Here is a 20,038-nt window from a genome sequence, read left to right as displayed (position 1 = left end):
AGACACGAACTTAGCCGGAGATCTTACCACTTCAGACGCTCGCCGCGGACAGACTGACCTGCTGGGCTCCTACCGAGCGTGCTTCACAAATACAAACGGAAGTGACCAGAGAGGCAGCTCCCTATACAAACATGACAAGGGACGGACAGGACAATACTAAGGATAGAAACCTCTTTGCTTTTAGAAAGCGTAGCTACCTGTTCCGACTTTGGTCCTACTGTTCTCTAGCAGACAGGCTTGTCTGCTACCATCAAGCATGCAACTAGAAATAAATTTGCTCATTCATCCTCTCACACAGAAGGGAAGGGGGATGACAGTATCTTATCATATACAGTATATAAAAGAAAGCGGATGTAGGTTCCGTATGAGACTGTGTCATATGAATTACATATAAACTGTGTTTTAAAGTGTAGTAGTGTGACAGATCGTTCTCGTTTATGTGTAAAAGTAACGCGTTTCACTGCTCAGTCTCCTCCCAGATAGTCAGAAACACCACAGTAAATTTAGAAGAGGAATTTATGCCGTAAATGACAACATATTTAAGAAATTAACATGAAAGGAATCCAACAGAGACCTTTCACTCTAAGTCTAGTGTCCGTACATTTCAGGTACGTCCTTCATGATTTCCTGCTTCCTGAAACGGCACTGTCTCAGACAAACCACGAAACTCTCGTTCAAACATTGAATTCTATGGTTGTTGTCGGCGGGGATAGGTCGTCTGATATATAACATTGCTGCCCTCCGGCCGTTGCTATTGACCTTTCCATAGGTAAACACCATGTCGCCAAGCTCTGTATTCGAATGCGGAACCATTGTGTACAACGCTGTATCACATGCAGCACAAGGTGAGTCAGCAAGAGAAGTGAATCGCACACAACATTACCAATGACTATGGCAGAAGAGGCGCTATGGCATGACGTGTCAGGAACAGTACTACCCTTTAGGAGGAAACCATGCATACTGCCACTGTGGCTGCATGATACAGTGTTTATTAGACCGCAGTGTTTGTAACAAAGTATGACTGAATAAATGGTCTGTAGCACTGAACCCGTGCAAAAAAAAAAAAAAAAAAAAAAAAAATGTTTCAAATGGCTCTGAGCACTATGGGACTTAACTTCTGAGGTCATCAGTCCCCCAGAAGTTAGAACTACTTAAACCTATCTAACCTAAGGACACCACACACATCCATGCCCAAGGCAGGATTCGAACCTGCGACCGTAGCGGTCGGGCGGTTCCAGACTGTAGCGCCTAGAACCGCTCGGCCGAACCCGTGCATTTATGGACATAAGTTCGTTAGATATTTTTTGTTCCGTACCTTCTCATCGATCAATCTCTATAGTTCGCACACGGTTGAAACACTCGCTCTGTGTAATCTGTCGGTGAAAGATGTGGATATGTTGCTGGCCAAGGGAGTATCACAACATCACGCTGGCATTTGATAAAAGCACTTTTCATGTGTAGACGAGCAATGTGCTGTTGAAAAATGGCAACAAGATATGTTCGCAGTCGATGTAACACGTAAGGATTCAGAATGTCGGTGACGTACCTTTATGTTCACTTCTTTTTTATTGTCACCATCTGACTGGTTTGATGCGACCCAACACGAATTACTCTCCTGTGCCAGTCTTTTCACCTCCGACTGGCACGTGCAACCTACATGTTAATTTATCTTCTGTGTATGCATCCTACTCTGTCTTCCTCTGTGGTTTTTACCCTGTACACGTCCCTCTAGTACCATGGATTTATTCTGTGTAACAGCTTTCCTATCATCCTGTCCCTTCTTCTTGTTAGTATCTTTCACGTATCCTTTTCCTCGCCAGTTCTGCAGAGAACCACTTCATTGCTTACAGCCCAGCTAATTTTCAACATTCTTCGTTGAAACACATCTTAAACGCTCCAATTCTCTTCTGTCCTAGTTTTCCCACAGTCCGTGTTTCGCTACCTATACAACGCTGAGTACCAAACGTACATTCTCAGAAATTTCTTCCTCAAATTAAGACCTATGTTTGATACTAGTTGATTTCTCTTACCCAGGAATTCCTTTTTTTTGCAGTGCTAATCTGCTTTTTCGCCCTCTTTACTCCGTCCGCCATGGGTTACTTTGCAGCCTAGGTGGCAGAATTTCCTAACTTCATCTTCTTCGTGATTACCAATTACCATGTTAAATCTCTCGCTCTCCACTTTTCTCAACTACTCATTACTTTTGTCTCCCTTCCATTTACACTCAGTTCACATTCTGTACTTCTTAGACTGTTGATTCCATTCAACAGGTTCTGTAATTCTTTTTGACTTTCACTGAACAGAGTAATGTCGTTAGCGAATCTTATCATTGATATCCCTCCACCTTTCACTCTTGAACTGTTTTCTATTTCCATCATTGCTTCTTCGATGTACAGATTGAACATTAGTGGCGAAAGGCCACATCCCTGTCTTACACCCTTTCTTACCCATGCACTTCATTCTTGTTCATCCACTCGTATTGTTCCCTCTTTATTCCTGTACATATTGTACATTACCCATCTTTCCCTACTGCTTACCCCTATCTTTCTCAAAATATCGAACATCTTGCACCTTTTTCCGTTGTCGAATGCTCTTTCCAAGCAGACAAATCCTATGAAACGGTCTTGAATTTTCTTCAGTCTTCTTCCCTCATCAACCGCGACGTCAGTTTACTAAATTACTACCGGCCGTGACTTGGGCACACCCGGTAGCGTCTTACTCCAGGACACAAGGGGTGACACCACTGTCTCGAAACATTAGAAGAGTGGGACCTGTCCTCAGATCACCACCTTGCGTGCCAGTGATGGACATCCGGGGTAGTGATTTCATCGCTGAACACAATGCGACGCCATTTGTCAGTGGTCAATGCTTCTCAGTTACGGCACCGCACGAAACGGAGCATTAACTGCCGCCTGCCTATGAGATCGTAATAGCTTAACATGGCTGCAGTTAGTCTCCGAGCTATGATGCAGGGCATTTCTGAATGTTGCAGGAGTCCATTACTCGTTCTCCGATGGCAGTCGGGAGATGCGGAGTGTTACGCTGTGCTAGGTGCACAATATGGAGGTCCCCTAGTGTGGCAGTCAAACATTCTCGACCGGAACCTTGATGACAAATGTGCCTGCCGTCATGATCCCACGGAGTCAAACATCGGGCTACTGTTGTATCTGAATGCCCCATAAATCTGGACACTACACTATATGACTAGCGGGCCAAATGAAGATTCTCAATTAAGCTCCTAGAAACTATGTCAGGAGCTGATAACGCTCTCTCCCACGTGTACGCCGCACCTCCGTGTCTTCACAGTGATCACTCAACATCTGACGCTGTTCACGCACCTTATATAACATGCGAGACCTGGTAATAACACTAAACAGGAACAACACTAATGCATTGTGGTGGCCGTTCTACCTGTCACAGACAGTTGCGACTCTTACCATTAACACATCCGTCGACGGTGCGTACGACTACGAAGCTTCACTATCATCCGACCATGTCTTTGGGTGATTCACTTTTTTTATCAGGTAGCGTATGGACTGGCTGTAATTACCCTAAAGCAGCTTAATATGCTGTTAAGCGGTATGGACGGACCAGAAGACAAGAAAGCAATTTTCACAGTTGAACCTTTTATTCAAATAAAAATCAAAATCCCTGTTACGTCAGTAAAATAGCATTTAAAAACAACTAAGAAATTAAACAACTAGTCGAATATTAACGAGAAAATAAGATTAGCAAATGACGTCAGCAAAATATCTTTTAAACAATTAAGAAACCGAGCATCTTGTCAAACATTAACAGGTATCTGAAGCCAGCCAAGCTGCATATTAATCATCAAAATCTTAACATTCACAAAATTTTTCAATTGGCTTTTAAACATAAATAATCTTAAATGATTGCAGCAGATTTGGTAACAAATTACGGAAGCCACACAAGCGATGCGTGACGTTCGTTGGTGACGTAAGTTCAGAGCAAAGAGAAGTTATACAGATTCAATTCAGCCTCGCGACGGACGGCAGAACCCAACAGACAAGGCCAAAGTGTGTATAAAGTATACTTTCTGGAAGAGGACAGTGTCAAACATCTTTACCAAAGCAGATTGAATAAAGAGCTAGCAAACTTGCAAACTAAAGATAATATAGAAGAAGAATGGCACATAGAGTAGCAGGAGAAGCTCTAGGCAAAAAGAAATAAGGAAAAGAAGGAGCCTAAAAATTTGGAACGAGCATATAAGAAAAGCTGTTATAGAGAAACAGGAAGCTCGTGTAAAATACATAAGCAACCGCACAGCTGAAATGATGCAGTTTTATAAGGAGAGAAGAAGTATTGCTGAAAGAGCAATGAAAAAGGCATAACAAGATCAGCGGGACAGATTTATTTCTAATATCGAGAATGATGATCACGGAAGACACCAAATGGCATATAACGTTTTAAAAACTTTGAACAAAACAGAGAAGGAAAAGATACATAGAAATAATACTGTTGAAGAACAGTGGGTAAATTATTACGAAGCGTTACAGTGTGGTGATACAGCACAAGAAACTGAAACTGAAACAATAGATGACAAGGGGTTGGATGAAATACAACCTGACGAAATAAAATCTTCCTTAAAATCACTGAAGAACAGAAAAGTGACAGGAAGAGATGGTATTAATGCTGAATTGCTAAAATATGGAGGAATGATGCTACATCTACGACTGTTACGTCTCTTAAACGAACGTTGGAAGAGCAAAAGTATCCCCCAAGACTAGAAGATTGCTAGAGTGATATCAGTTTTTGAGAAAAGGAGGCAAAAGCGTATGCATCAACTAGCGGGAAATAAGTTTACTAGACTCAGAATACAGGATGTATGCTAAGATTTTAAATACAAGACTTAAAAACGTAACGAAGCAGTACTGCATGAGGAACAAATGAGATTTAGGAAATGACACTGTACTATAGATGCAGTTTTATTTTACGACAGATAATCCGGGAAACGGAAGAGAATATGGCAAAGAAATACACACTGCTTTTATCGATTAAAAAAAAACCTTTTGGCAATGTCAATAGATAGAAACTCTGGAACATAATGACGAATCGCGGATATCCAAAACATCTAACAAATGCGATAAAAAGTATGTATCAGAACACAACTGTCAGTCTAGATCTCAACGGAAAAATGACTAATGTGATATCAACTAACAAAGGAGTAGAACAAGGTTGCTGAATCTCCCGAACTTTGTTTGACATTTACATACCTGAAACAATGCATATACGGAAAACACGATTCTTTTACATATCTTACTATATGCAGACGACGAAGTGATCCTAGCAGAAAAGAAGAGAACCTTCAGAAAGGAATCTACTTACTGAAACAAATAAGTGCAAAATTTGACATGGAGATATCAACAGAAAAAACTGAGGCAATGATCTTCGCCGGGAAAGAACATATTAGAACCAAAATAATGGTAGATCAAAAGATTTTAGAAGAAGTAAACAAGTTCAGCTGACTAGGATGTGAAGTGACATGTGGCTATAGCAAAGATATAGAAATTGAACTTAGTAAATTTAGCCAGGTATGTGGAACAGTTAACAGAAACTTTAAAACCAAAATTAGGAAAGATACTCAAATTAAGTTCTGCTTAACAGTTGCAGTCCCCATGCTGCTCTATGGAAGTGAGACATGGGTGCTTAGGAGAAAGCAAGAAAGCCTGATACGAGTTAAAGGTTGCACAACAGTGGAAGGACGAAGGACTCAAGATAACTAAAAAATTTTAGTGTAAATGATAAAATTGTAGACTTTAGGAGATAACGGAACGAACGCCTAGAAAGAATGTAGAGTGGGAGACTCGTCTTAAAGGCTAGAAAATATATGTGCCAACGAAGAAGAGATAGAGGAAGATCACGGCAGCAGTGGGTACCGTTACAGGGAATTTCTCTTAATATTTGAAGAGCAGAAGAAGAAAAAGAAGATCTGGTAGCTGTGGTGGTCAGACGAGACACGACACATCATCCTCGTACTCACAAAACCTGTTCGGGCGATACGAGCAGTGTGAAAAGGAGCCCTGTCGTCACGGAATGGAGCATCGCCACTGGGGAACAAACATGGTACGGTGGAGTGGACCTGATCGTCCAAGATGGTCACATAGTCCTTAGCAGTGACGCGAGCTTGCAGAGTATCCATGAGGCCCTTGAAATACAAGGATATGGCTGCCCAAATCATCATCGAATTCCCCCCGTGTTTCACGCTTGGGACGTAAACTTGGCCAAAAGTTGGAAACATTACGCAACAAGAGCCATCGGACCAAATGAAAACCCTCCTTTACCCCATGATCCAAGTTCTATGGATTCGGTACAATATTTTCTTATTATCGGCATTTGCATAATTGACGAGTGCTTCTGGAATACCACCTCGCCCTACAACTTCCTGCTTATGGAGCTCTCTTCGTGTTGTTTTGTTGCTGACAAGGTTCGTGAGTGCGACATCCAGATTTTCAGGGACTATTTCAGCTGTCATCCTCATATTTCTCATAATACTCGTCTTCAATGACCGTCTGTCAAGATCGCTCAACACACATTTTCGTCCGCGTTTGGTTTACAGGACGATGTTTTTCGGCTGTGTGCAGTATAAATTTTCGATTTGGTACCTCTTGAAAGAACAACCATTTCTACATCTACACCTACATCTACATCTACATCTACATGGATACTCTGCAAATCACATTTAAGTACCTGGCAGAGGGTTCATCGAACCACCTTCAAAATTCTCTATTATTCCAATCTTATATAGCGCGCGGAAAGAACGAACACCTATATTTTTCCGTGCGAGCACTGATTTCCCAAATTTTATCATGGTGATAGTTTCTCTCTATGCAGGTCGGTGTCAACAAAATATTTTCGCATTCGGAGGAGAAAGTTGGTGATTGGAATTTCGTGAGAAGATTACTCCGCATCGAAAAATGTCTTTGTTTTAATGATGTCCATCCAAAATACTGTATCATATCAGAGACACTCTCTCGCCTATTTCGCGATAATACAAAATATGCTGCCCCTATTTCGCGATAACACAAAACGTGCTGCCCTTCTTTGAACTTTTTCGATGTACGCCGTCAAGCCTGTCTCGTAAGGTTCTCACACCGCGCAGCATTATTCTAAAAGAGGACGGACAACCGTAGTGTAGGCAGTCTCCTTAGTAGGTCTGTTACATTTTCTAAGTGTCCTGCCAATAAACAGTAGTCTTTGGTTAGACTTCCACACAACATTTTCTATGTGTTCCTTCCAATTTAAGTTGTTCGTAATTGTAATACCTAGGTATTTAGTTGAATTTACGGCCTTTAGATAGGACTGACCTGTCGTGTAACCGAAGTTTAACGGATTCCCTTTAGCACTCATGTGGATGACCTCACACTTCTCGTTATTTATGGTCAATTGTCAAATTCCGCGCCATACAGATATCTTTTCTAAATAGTTTTGCAGTTTGTTTTGATCTTCTGACGACTTTACTGGTAGATAAACGACAGCGTCATTTGCAAACAACCTAAGACGACTGTTCAGACTGTCTTCCAAATCGTCTATATCGATAAGGAACAGCAAAAGGGCCTATAACACTACCTTGTGGTACGCCAGAAATCACTCCTGTTTGACTCGATGACTTTCTGCCAGTTACCAACTGTGGTCTCTCTGACAGGAAATCACGAATCCAGTTACATAACTGAGACGATATTCCACAAGCACGCAAAGCCGGAACCGTCCCGAGATTGGCCTGAAGCGATTTAGGGAAATCACCGAAAACCTAAATCAGGATGGCTGGACGCGGGTTTGAACCGTCGTCCTCCAGAATGCGAGTCCAGTGTGCTAACCACTGCGCAGTCTCACTCGGTTGTTTGTGTGGCGTTCTGCAGTTTGGCTACTGGAGTAATAAGCCGCTAAGTATGACTGATGTGTTTCGTATACGAAAAAAACCTAAAAGTTTTGACTACATACTCCTGTAGACCCCAGCTTGTCAGAATGAACATTCCATCTGCAGGTCAAATCGCATGTTGTGTGTAAACCAGTGCCTGTATTGCTAGGCAAGAGTTATAGTAAAACAGCAGAAGAAATTTTTCGCCACAGCCCTGTCATGTCTCTTACTAGATTTTGCCCCTATTTCCAACACCAGCAAAGAAATCACTTGGGAAGGCGGTGCCCCTGACCGCCACAATAACTGCAGCCGGCCACACGTTGAAGTACCGATCAAAACATCGGAGTCGAGACGGCTCACCGCATCAAGGCCCACATGACGGAGACGCAACAACCACCCTCGCAGAGTCTAAAACTGATGGAATAACAGTTCCCAACAGTAATTAGGATGTACTCCTTTGATTACAGAGGCATCTACCATACGAGCACTAGTAAGTTGCCCACGTTCGTATTCACTCAGCTCAAACATAATGCACTTTCAGCTTCACAGAACACCGTTATGGCCGCAGCAAATACTTGCAAATGTATTCAGGACATTTCACACGTGCCGTTCGCTGTGAAGAACGACAGTGACACCAGCAGGCTTGGCTAGCATCTGCATTTGTGTTCAAGCACGCATTTCACCCGGTGTTTCCATATTTTCGTCCAAATCCTCTACATCCCAGTTCGAACCATTTATTTCATGTTTCAGAACAAAGCATTTCAGCTATTCTTCTTGAAACATATAAATACGTAACTAAGGCTTTCATATCTTCTGTGAAGATTAACTGACTTTCGTCATTTGTATTTAATTTATAAAAAAGTTGTTTGCACACTTTTAACATAAAAAAGATTGTATATAAATTCTCGACCTCTACAAATTCGTGAATTTAACACACTCCAGAATCTATTAGAAAGGAGTTTGTGTAATTCAGTTTTGTATTTTTTGTACCATCAGTGTCCTTTATTTTGGTTTATAGTAGTTTGCTGAGTAGCTCTCCCATCTTTTCTTTTGTTTAAATTTCAGGCACGTCAATTGTTGTGCTGTTAAGCGGACATACATGAATATTCGTCCATACTTTTTCACGTGCGTTATTAAAAAATTTGCAGGTTTCTGCTACTCTGTTTTCGTTTTCGAGACTTATGGCTCGGAGCATGACACCTCAAATTTTTATTGAGTTACCTAGCGGAGAAACCAGGGTTTGCTTAGGTAATTATTTACAGCTGTGCGTCCACCCTTGTGTGTGCCCTTGTGCTGAATGATTATGACGTCATATTTCGCTAACTATGGGCCGTACAATGATATAATGTTGTAGATACATTTAGCGACATATGTGGATACTGCCTGACAAATGTGTTGCGAAAGAAGTAATAAATTTTAACATCACGGATGATGCGACAATTTTTCACCCATCTCGTTGTTTACGTCGTCATATCTTCTGAAATGTGTGTCGTACAATTGTATAATTTTGCACTTACATTCAGTGGTACATGTGCATACTGTCTGCAAAAGTATCGTGAATACAGTAACAAAGAAGTAATGTATTATAACGTCAGGCCTAACGCTGGACTCGTACTGCTTGAACAGCGGAAAAGCAAGCGATTAACTTTTTGCAAAGGTTTGAAATTATGTTTAAAGTTTTCTGAAAGCCGCTAAATGCACATATCTCCAACACTAGATGAATGGAGTCTGTGAATTCACGTGTCAAGGGCTACACTTCTTCTTCTACCCTACGCCCTTAATGGGTAGGTGGTTCTTATCCCTACAGCAATTGTCGCAAGACAGTAACGTGTTTGTTTACCAACTTTGGTTGCAATCGGAATAGTGGTTTAGGAGAACACACACACACACACACACACACACACACACACACACAGATATACATCCACTTTTATAATATGTATGGATTCCACACAACACGAGAAGAAATGCGCTATGATGCTCGCTCTCCAATTCAAATATGCATGAGAGCTTCTGCTGTTGAAAATACAAGCGCATGCGCAAATCTGAATAGAAAAAAAGATATTAAGAGGAGCGGGGAATCACGTGCACCATTTATTTCTGGCAGTGATACGAATGTTTTTGTTCGTCACCATAAAGGTGTATTGGTGATATTACGGCAATGTTAGATATTTATAGATATATTTTCCACGATAAAGATGAGCGTAGGATAGTGAGGCAATGTTAGATATATATAGAGTTATACTTTTCAAACAGTCAGCGACGTGAGCGAGGGAAATTCCAGGGGAACGCATTTGGCAATAGATGGTCTTCAGTTGCGTGTCGAGCCGATTCTGCACAAGGGCACCTTTTTGGATTAGAAAGTCAAAGCGACACCCTTAAGGTCAAAATAGATGGAGAAAATAGATTTACTCAGTCTCAGAGCATGTGCGATATCGACCTTACCAGGAGACGTAACAAAGACAAATCATTCTGTCATTCTTGTTGCAGGAGCGTACCTGCAGCACCAGTTGGGTTGGAAACCTGGGAGGAGTTGGTGAAGCAAATTATACAAAGGCGCTTCGATCACTGCTTCATCTTTTGTATTAATTGGGTCAAAATTCCGGGGCCTGTTCGCAACCAGGAAATGTAAGAAATTGTCCTGCCGAGTCGGTTCTCTGACTAAATGGTCAAGGTAATTCCTGGATAATGCTATGCCGCGTTGTGCTTTAACAACTATCGGAAGCGAGGTTTTACCTCTTTGCCTCTGTAGCCAAGCAGCCGACTCCTTCGCATCCCGCCAAAGGGCATATACTGTCCTAACCGAACCGATATAACGGCGGAGAGTGTGGGGTCGCTCACAGTCGTTTACTGCCGATAGCCAAAGGATAGCCATTCATGGGCAAAAGCTGCAACTCATGTGGGACATGAACGCTCTAAATAAATGACGGAACTGAATATCACTTTCATGAAGAGGTTGTGTTGCTAATCTATCAGTTTGCATGCCTGAGAAATACGTCGGTCGGATATGGTGGAAGTTGGTGTCAGTATTGCATCTGTTGTTGAATATATACAGCAGTCAAGGGAAAAGTGGAATGGCCGAACTTTTGGACTTGCTTCGTGAGCGCAGTAGTATGTAAACATTCGAAGTTATCTGCTGTGCCATAGAGTCTTTTATACTGTGCGTTGAACGCCTCGGTTAACCCCAATGTTATCTAAAAGAGTTATTTGTTAAATTGTTTGTCACTGTTGTATGCGTCAGTAGGGTTTGAGCTGGTTTATAAATTACCGTATAAAAATAATTTGTCATGGCCTAGTAATTTGTTTTACACTGTCTTTTAGGGAACTAGCCTGAGTAATTTTAATTTAAAAATCAAGCTACGTACATTGCCACTTTTTGCTTTGGCTCAGGTTTGCATATTACTCCAAATTATACATTTCACATTGTCTATAAGCGTTCGTTGCCGCTTCTGATTTTCTGTGTTAAAGTGTTAAACTGGAAAATCAACTAAGTCTTTTGATGCTTTATGTATATTTTCTTAATTAAAATGTAATTGAATCAAAGTTTACGTAATTTCATCGTTTCTATTTTTAACTTAAAATTTAAATGTTATATATTTTTTGACAATCCTTTGCATTTACCTAAGCACATTCCTTACGGTGGTCCATTTATTTCACTCCGTTTTTCATAGTCGCTCATTGTTCTGATCTGATAGCTAACGTTTATTGATTTTGGATCTATTGTTATGGAAAATGTATAATTTTGAACTCAAACTTAACGTGTGAAATAACTATTGGAATGCGTTTTTAATTAATTTTTTTCGCTTCTGGCTGAAGTGTAATGTTCTTTTGTGAACTGGCACTTTACTACTCTGTTTCTCACTTGCTGTGGTACTTCCCCACTCCCTATCTCTACTGCCAGCCTTTACCACTTGAGTCTCCTAGTCTATAGCTGGTAAACTGAAATCTACTCGTAATAATATAACATGAACAGGACATTTACGCATAACTTCTAAGTTTTCCCTGAAATATTCCGCAAACAGTAGTCCTGAGGAAAGCTGTCTATAAAAGGATCCATTCACCATTTTTGACACACCCTCAACACTCATGTTCAACCATATTAGTTTCCATTCGGATCCCGTACTAACATCCCTAAACATTATCTTATTGTGTATAGCTGTAAACACGTTATTAGAGATGATTCAGCAGGTTTTTTTTTGTTTTTAGTACCATGTTTACATTATTCCCAATTAAAACCGATACTAGTCCTGGGATATGTCCATGGAACTCTTGCAATTAATTAATACGATATTAACATTATCTATCTCCTGTCTGCCGCGACTAATGTTACTCCGCGTGACCGGAATGTAACTTACAACCCCTGCAAATGAATTTCTCCATCCAAGAAAATTCATCAATAATATAGGTTTTCAAAAGCTTGTAAGTAATTTAAAATTGCTTAAAACATCATTTAAAAATGATTTCGTATTGCAAACAATTGCCATATTGATAGTAACAAATTTCAGAATTGATACATATTGCACCAACGAAGCCCATGACAAACTGCAAATACATCTGATATAGTTACTATAATTTTCTCGTTATTTCGTGTAACAGTACACACACACACATTTTTTCCCACAACAGCTGTTTGCAGTTTCGAATAGAATGAAATAGCTGTATACCGAAACAAAGTGTTTACTTAATACCATAATAATCTATGCCTTGTTCTTACTGCTTGAGAGCTCAAGCAGAGGTTCTATATAAATTTTCCAGCTTGTTCACATGTGTTCGGCTGTTCTCGACTACATTTGTAGGCTAATAGTTTATATTCGCCTAGTCAGTGTTTTCTTGTATGTTAGTGTACTTGTGATTGCATAAACTGTATTATCGATTAGTACTTGTGGAATATGTCTGCGAATAACTCAATTTAATGACACTGAATAATATTTAAGTATTTTTTTGATTCTGTGTTTTTATGGGTGGTGAAGTTTTTTGGGTTGTTTTAATAAGAGCTTAGGGGCAGTATATTAATTTTGTTCTATACATTATGAGTCTGACACTGAATTGCTTCCGTTTATGTTTCTCGGTTAAGCATGGGGCATTTTACATAAACCAATATTAGATCATCATTTGTATCCACGTTCAATTCTACTATTAAAATTTCGACTATCATCGCAGTTATTTTACGCATTCAGTTACTAAAGATTTTAGTACCAGTTCACAAAATTATATTCGAAACAAAGTTCCAAACTGGGTATTCATAAGAAGCATTGCGTGCGATGCGAAATTTGAGTTCATTTTCATGCAGTGGAAGAGTTGAATTTTAATTTTCTTGTTTCTTACGCTGTATTTTACGCTCAGCATTTAAATGAGAGAGTGGTTCTGATTTTACAGGGAATAGCATCGCCTCTTCGTTTTCACGGTGCATTTCCTGCTGCGATAGCTACCAGTAGTGTGCTACCCTATCTCGTCCTGCCAGGCAGGAAGTAACATAGGTGTGGATTCCCCGCACTTTCATTTAGCAAGGCTCATTTCACCTTAGCATCTGCTCGAATGCACAGTATCAATTTACATTTTTAAATCCTGATTGTGCAACACAATATACGTTACTTACGCCGTTTGTTTCTATTTGCCTTGTTTTTGTCCGACTATGTCGCAGTTCCGTAAGTGTTTCACTAGCACTAGTACTTCCCAGGGCTCAGAAAAATCGGTTCTGCCGATAGCAGTCTTTGCTTTTATCAGCATAATTGCATAGCAGCATTTTCACCTTTAATTTATTTTATCCCTTGGAACAACGGTAGTGTCTTATCCTGTACGAGGAGGAGCATTTTGCATCGGCCGGTGCTACTTTCCATAACATCCAAAAGAAAAAAAAAACGAACTACGCCTGTCACAGAAATGAGGCCAACGGAAATAAATGCAATAGAAAAAACAGAAATCATGTCTTCTTATGTCATCCGCAAAATAATTCGATTATAGTGAGGTATTTTTTTTTTTTTTTTTGGAGAAGGTAGTATGTGCTGTCTGCAGTCGTCTGAATGATTCGGCGAACATGTACTTTCTTTGTATGGAAGATAAAACAAAAGAAAGGACGATAATTGGATCAGTAGACGCGGCTTTCAATTTTGTATACGTCAAGGAAGTATGTGGAATAAAATCGGCTGTGTAAAAATGATGATACGAAAGGATCCGTTCTAAGGTCGTACAATCACCTTGCCTACACGTCGGTGCTTATATGCCCTTACCGGAGTCGAGCTAGGATGCATATACGTTGTAGTAACGACCTCAAACGGAAACTATTAGATCGTTCCGTATGCTTGAAATGCAAACATCTTATATTACGAATACGAATTGAAAATGCAAATAGCTGTAACCAGTTACATTTAGGCCAGTGTTAAACATACCGCTAAGCATTTCAGAGGGTTAAACGTCCATCACCTGGCGGATTTGTGTCAATTAACGTTGCATGTACGCCTTGTACGTACACCTTCTGGGTAATGTGTGGCATTGTCTCCCAAAAGTCACATGCTCCTTTTCAATTAAGATTTACATCACAAACGTAGTAGACAACTGTGTTGTACATATACAGGGTGGTCCATTGATCGTGACCGGGCCAAATATCTCACGAAATACGCGTCAAACGAAAAAACTACAAAGGACGAAACTTGTCTAGCTTGAAGGGGGAAACCAGATGGCGCTACGGTTGGCCCGCTAGATGGCGCTGCCATACGTCAAACTGATATCAACTGCGTTTTTTAAAATTGGAACCTCCATTTTTTATTACATATTCGTCTAGTACATAAAGAAACATGAATGTTTCAGTTGGACCACTTTTTTTCACTTTGTGACAGATGGCGCTGTAATAGCCACAAGCTTATGGCTCACAATTTTAGAAGAGCAGTTGGTAACAAGGTAGGTTTTTTAAATTAAAATACAGAACGTAGGTACGTTTAAACATTTTATTTCGGTTGTTCCAGTGTGATACATGTACCTTTTTGAACTTGTCATTTCTGAGAACGAATGCTGTTACAGTGTGATTACCTGTAAATACCACATTAATGCAATAAATGCTCAATATGATGTCCGTCAACCTCAATGCATTTGGCAATACGTGTAACGACATTCCTCTCAACAGCGAGTAGTTCGCCTTCCGTAATGTTCGCACATGCATTGACAATACGCTGACGCATGTTGTCAGGCGTTGTCGATGGATCACGATAGCAAATATCCTTCAACTTTCCCCACAGAAAGAAATCCGTGGACGTCAGATCTGGTAAACGTGCGGGTCATGTTATGGTGCTTCGACGAACAATCCACCTGTCATGAAATACGCTATTCAACACCGCTTCAATCGCACGCGAGCTATGTACCGGACATCCATCATGTTGGAAGTACAGCGCCATTCTGTTATGCAGTAAAACATCTTGTAGTAACATCGGTAGAACATTACGTAGGAAATCGGCATACACTGCACCATTTAGAATGCCATCGATAAAATGGGGACCAATTATCCTTCCTGCCGGCCGGAGTGGCCATGCGGTTCTAGGCGCTGCAGTCAGGAACCGAGCGACCGCTACGGTCGCAGGTTCGAATCCTGCCTCGGGCATGGATGTGTGTGATGTCCTTAGGATAGTTAGGTTTAATTAGTTCTAGGTTCTAGGTGACTGATAACCTCAGAAGTTAAGTCGCATAGTGCTCAGAGCCATTTGAACCATTTATCCTTCTTCCCATAATACCGCACCATACATAAACCCGCCAAGGTCGCTGATGCTCCACTTGTCGCAACCATCGTGGATTTTCCGTTGTCCAATAGTGCATATTGTGCCGGTTTACGTTACCGCTGTTGGTAAATGACGCTTCGTCGCTAAATAGAACTCGTGCAAAAAATCTGTCATCGTCCCGTAATTTCTCTTGTGCCCAGTGGCAGAACTGTACACGACGTTCAAAGTTAACGCCATGCAATTCCTGGTGCATAGAAATATGGTAGGGGTGCAATCGATCTTGATGCAGCATTTTCAACACCGACGTTTTTGAGATTGCCGTTTCTCGCGCAATTTGTATACTACTGATGTGCGGATTAGCCGCGATAGCAGCTAAAACACCTACTTGGGCATTATCATTTGTTGCAGGTTCAAATGGTTCAAATGGCTCTGAGCACTATGCGACTTAACTTCTGAGGTCATCAGTCGCCTAGAACTTAGAACTAATTAAACCTAACTAACCTATGGACATCACACACGTCAATGCCCGAGGCAGTATTCGAACCTGCGAACGTAGCGGTCGCTCGGTTCCAGACTGAGCGCCTAGAACCGCACGGCGACTCCGGCCGGCTTGTTGCAGGTCGTGGTTGACGCTTCACATGTGACTGAACACTTCCTGTTTCCTTAAATAACGTAACTATCCAGCGAACGGTCCGCACACTTGGATGATGTCGTCCAGGATAGCGAGCAGCATACATAGCACACGCCCGTTGGGCATTTTGATCACAATAGCCATACATCAACACAATATCGACCTTTTCCACAGTTGGTAAACGGTCCATTTTAACACAGGTAATATATCACGAAACAAATACCGTCCGCTCTGGCGGAATGTTACGTGATTCCACGTACTTGTACGTTTGTGACTATTACAGCGCCATCTATTACAAAGCGAAAAAAGTGGTCCAACTGAAATAGTCATATTTCTTTACGTACTACACGAATATGTATAAAAAATTAGGGTTCCTATTTAAAAAAACGCAGTTGATTCCCGCTTGACCTATGGCAGCGCCATCTAGAGGGCCATCCATAGCGCCATCTGGTTTCCCCCTTCAAGCTAGACACGTTTCGTTCTTTGTAATTTTTTCGTTTGACGCGTATTTCGTGAGATATTTGGCCCTGTCACTATCAATGGACCACCCTGTATAAAGTATAAGGTTGAAGTAAGACTTGAAAAGGAGCGCGTGACCACTAATAGAAAGTGACACATGTTACCCAGATGTTGTATTATTATACATACATCCCATAATAATTGATAGAAATCCATCTGATGACGTTTAACTCTCCGAAACGCGTAGGGGAATGGTTGATATAATAAATGTGACTGTTTTCACCAATTTGTATTTTCGGTTGTGTACTTTTCAGAGCAACCACCCAGGCATTCTGCTTAGTTAGTTTACGAAAGTCGTAGAAAACAAAGTTTGACAGCGGAACAGGATTTGAAGCTGATTCATTTCGAACGCAGTTACGCTGCCCCGTCTCTGTCAAAACAGGATGATTCCGAGTTTGCTACACAAATTTAGGATGGTAAATTAATGGATGTTTCAGTTAGAAACACACTGGTGCGCAAATCACAAGGACGACACTACCTTTCACATTACGTGTAATGTAGCTCGATGGAACTTGAAGGCCGGCCGTTGTGGTCGAGCGGTTCTAGGCGCTCCAGTCCGGAACCGCGCTGCTGCTACGGTCGCAGGTTCAAATCCTGCCTCGGGCATGGATGTGTGTGATGTCCTTAGGTTAGTTAGGTTTAAGTAGTTCTAAGTCTAGGGGACTGATGACCTCAGATGTTAAGTCCCATAGTGCTCAGAGCCATCTTCTGGAACTTGAACCAAGTATAGGGACAGGTGTATCCTCACAAAGTTGGTAATGAATTCTTCTGGTAGGGCGATCCATTCCTCCACGAGTCCAGTTAACAACTACTGGTCATTGGTGCATGTAGACATGTTGCAGTTAGTTTCCCCAATCCATATCACACATGTTCGATGGGATTTAAGCCGGAGGACCGGGCAGGCCAATTTATTAATCGAATATCATTTCGTTCCAAGTGCTCATTCACTTCAGCAGTTGGATTGGTCTCACATTGCTATCCATAAAGATGAATTCATGACGGAATGCAGCCCTGAAAAGATGCAAATGGGGAAAGAAGACACCCTTACAATAACTTTGACCTTTGAGTGTACTTTGTTTAATGATTTGTAGGTCAGTACGCCCATGCAACATTATACGTCCGCGCTCTACAACACGTGGATCACTTCATCATTATCCTAAGAGTTATCAGGACCGTTTTCTCTAGCATTTCGGCAGATATCTGCAATATCGTTTTTGCAGTATGTTGCTGGAGTCATGCCAAACAGATATTGCTCGTAACGTTTTTCTTCTCAAAGGAAAGCGCAGTTTTGTTACTCGTTACAGACAACATGATTTTTAAAAGCGGAACTTTACGGTCCCATTGGATAGCGTGGTTCCGAATTCATGTTGTACAATATTCGTTTTATCGATATGTGTAAACAGGGCAATAGAACTGTATGGTATCAGCAACTGATTAGCGCTGCTGCAAAGCCGTAACAGTCAGTGGGGGCCAGGGTGGTAGTTTCGCTGTTGGAGTACTGGTTATTCTCTTTGTTTTACCTGTTGTACCATTTAAGACGTATGTATAAAGCGAATGTCGGACTCGACTAACTTGGATTTGCCGTATCGAAACGGCCAGTGAAATTCTACTTCAAAAACAATTTTGTTTTTAATGGGAAAAGAATCGACGATTCTGTTGACATAAAGTACACGATGACAACTATTTGTTTGGGCTGGCACCATCCACACACTAAAAAAACGAAGCCATGGGTCATCGGGCGCATTTTCTCTGGTGTTTCAACAGATATTTGCTATTTCGTTTACGCAGTATGCGGCTGGAGTAAGATCAACCAAATACTGTCCATCATCACTCTCCTGTGAACTCTAATCAATGGCAAACGTCTATTTGTTTTCCATTAGAAACAATAAGATTTTTTGTATTTAACGTGTCCATTCAATAGAGCGATCCAAAATTAGTTTATAGTGATATTCGTTTCATCGGTCTGTATTGATAAAGATGGGATAACATGAAGAATATTGAGTACTCCACCAGCGGCGGAGTACTGGTAACAGACTGTATGCGGCGTTCGGCATGGCGACACATGAGACGGGACACGTTGGGCAAGAGAGACGTGGAGAATAAATGTTTATATATGACGGTAGTATCTGTTCCCGAAAGAACAGTTAACGTGGATGACCATGCAGCTTTGCTAGAAATCAAATGATAATTAAATGGACACCCTAGCTGCAAACAGGCGGTGATGTACTTCATTGGGGACATGTTGAAAATGTGTGTCCCGACCGGGACACGAACCCGGGATCTCCTACTTACATGGCAGACGCTCTATCCATCTGAGCCACCGCGGGCACAGAGGATAGTGCGTCTGCAGGGACTTATCCCTTGCACGCTCCCCGTGAGATCCACATTCCCAACATGTCCACACTACTACATTCGTAGTGCGCCTAATAGATGTTTGCCCATCATACATGTCCCCAATGAAGTACATCAACGCCTGTTTGCAGCTAGGGTGTCCATTTAATTATCGTTTCATTTCTAGCAAAGCTGCATGGTCATCCACGGTAACTGTTCTTTCGGGAACAGATACTACCGTCATATATAGTTAAAATATGGCTTCCCGGCCATTGACCTTCTTGTGCGAACGCACGCGCTATGCCCGAACTCGTACGGGACTTGGTAGATTAATCTGCCACAAGTAATGAGTATGATGGGCAAACATCTATTAGGCGAACTACGAATGTAGTGGTGTGGACATGTTGGGAATGTGGATCTCACGGGGAGCGTGCAAGGGATAAGTCCCTGCAGACGCACTATCCTCTGCGCCCGCGGTGGCTCAGATGGATAGAGCGTCTGCCATGTAAGCAGGAGATCCCGGGTTCGAGTCCCGGTCGGGGCACACATTTTCAACATGTCCCCAATGAAGTACATCAACGCCTGTTTGCAGCAAGAATAAATGTTTATCAATCCTTCGGTGTCTGTTGTGGGTATGAATTGGATTAGTGACCGGGTAAGAGCAATCAACGTAGCCACCTTAGCACACTGATATTCCAGAACACTATGACCACCAACTTAATAGCCTGCATGTCCAACTTTGGCTTGGATAACAGTGGCGACGCGTCGTGGCATGGAAGCAGTGAGGCTTCGGTAAGTCGCTGGAGGGAGCTAGCACCATGTCGGGAGACACAACGCTCTTAAATTCCGTAAATTCGAGGCAAGGTGGCAATGAGCTCTGACACCACGTACTATCGCATCCCAGATGTGTTCGATCGAGTTCAGATCCGACGAGTAGCGCCTTCAGCACATCAACAGAAACTCGCCACTGTGCTCCTC

At 41.6% G+C, this 20,038-nt stretch overlaps 1 non-coding gene across 1 annotated transcript; it reads left to right on the top strand.

Moving 5' to 3' along the window:
- Nucleotides 1–19,529: 19,529 nt before the first annotated feature.
- Nucleotides 19,530–19,604, top strand: Trnat-ugu (transfer RNA threonine (anticodon UGU)). Its single transcript has one exon. It is a non-coding gene; the product is annotated as a tRNA-Thr (tRNA).
- The last annotated feature ends 434 nt before the right edge of the window (nt 19,605–20,038 follow it).

This window comes from Schistocerca nitens, chromosome 7, assembly GCF_023898315.1.
Source record: "Schistocerca nitens isolate TAMUIC-IGC-003100 chromosome 7, iqSchNite1.1, whole genome shotgun sequence".
NCBI classification, from domain to species: domain Eukaryota; kingdom Metazoa; phylum Arthropoda; class Insecta; order Orthoptera; family Acrididae; genus Schistocerca; species Schistocerca nitens.
The sequence above is the reverse complement of the archived record's forward strand: the minus strand, read 5'-3'. Positions and strand labels throughout refer to the sequence as shown.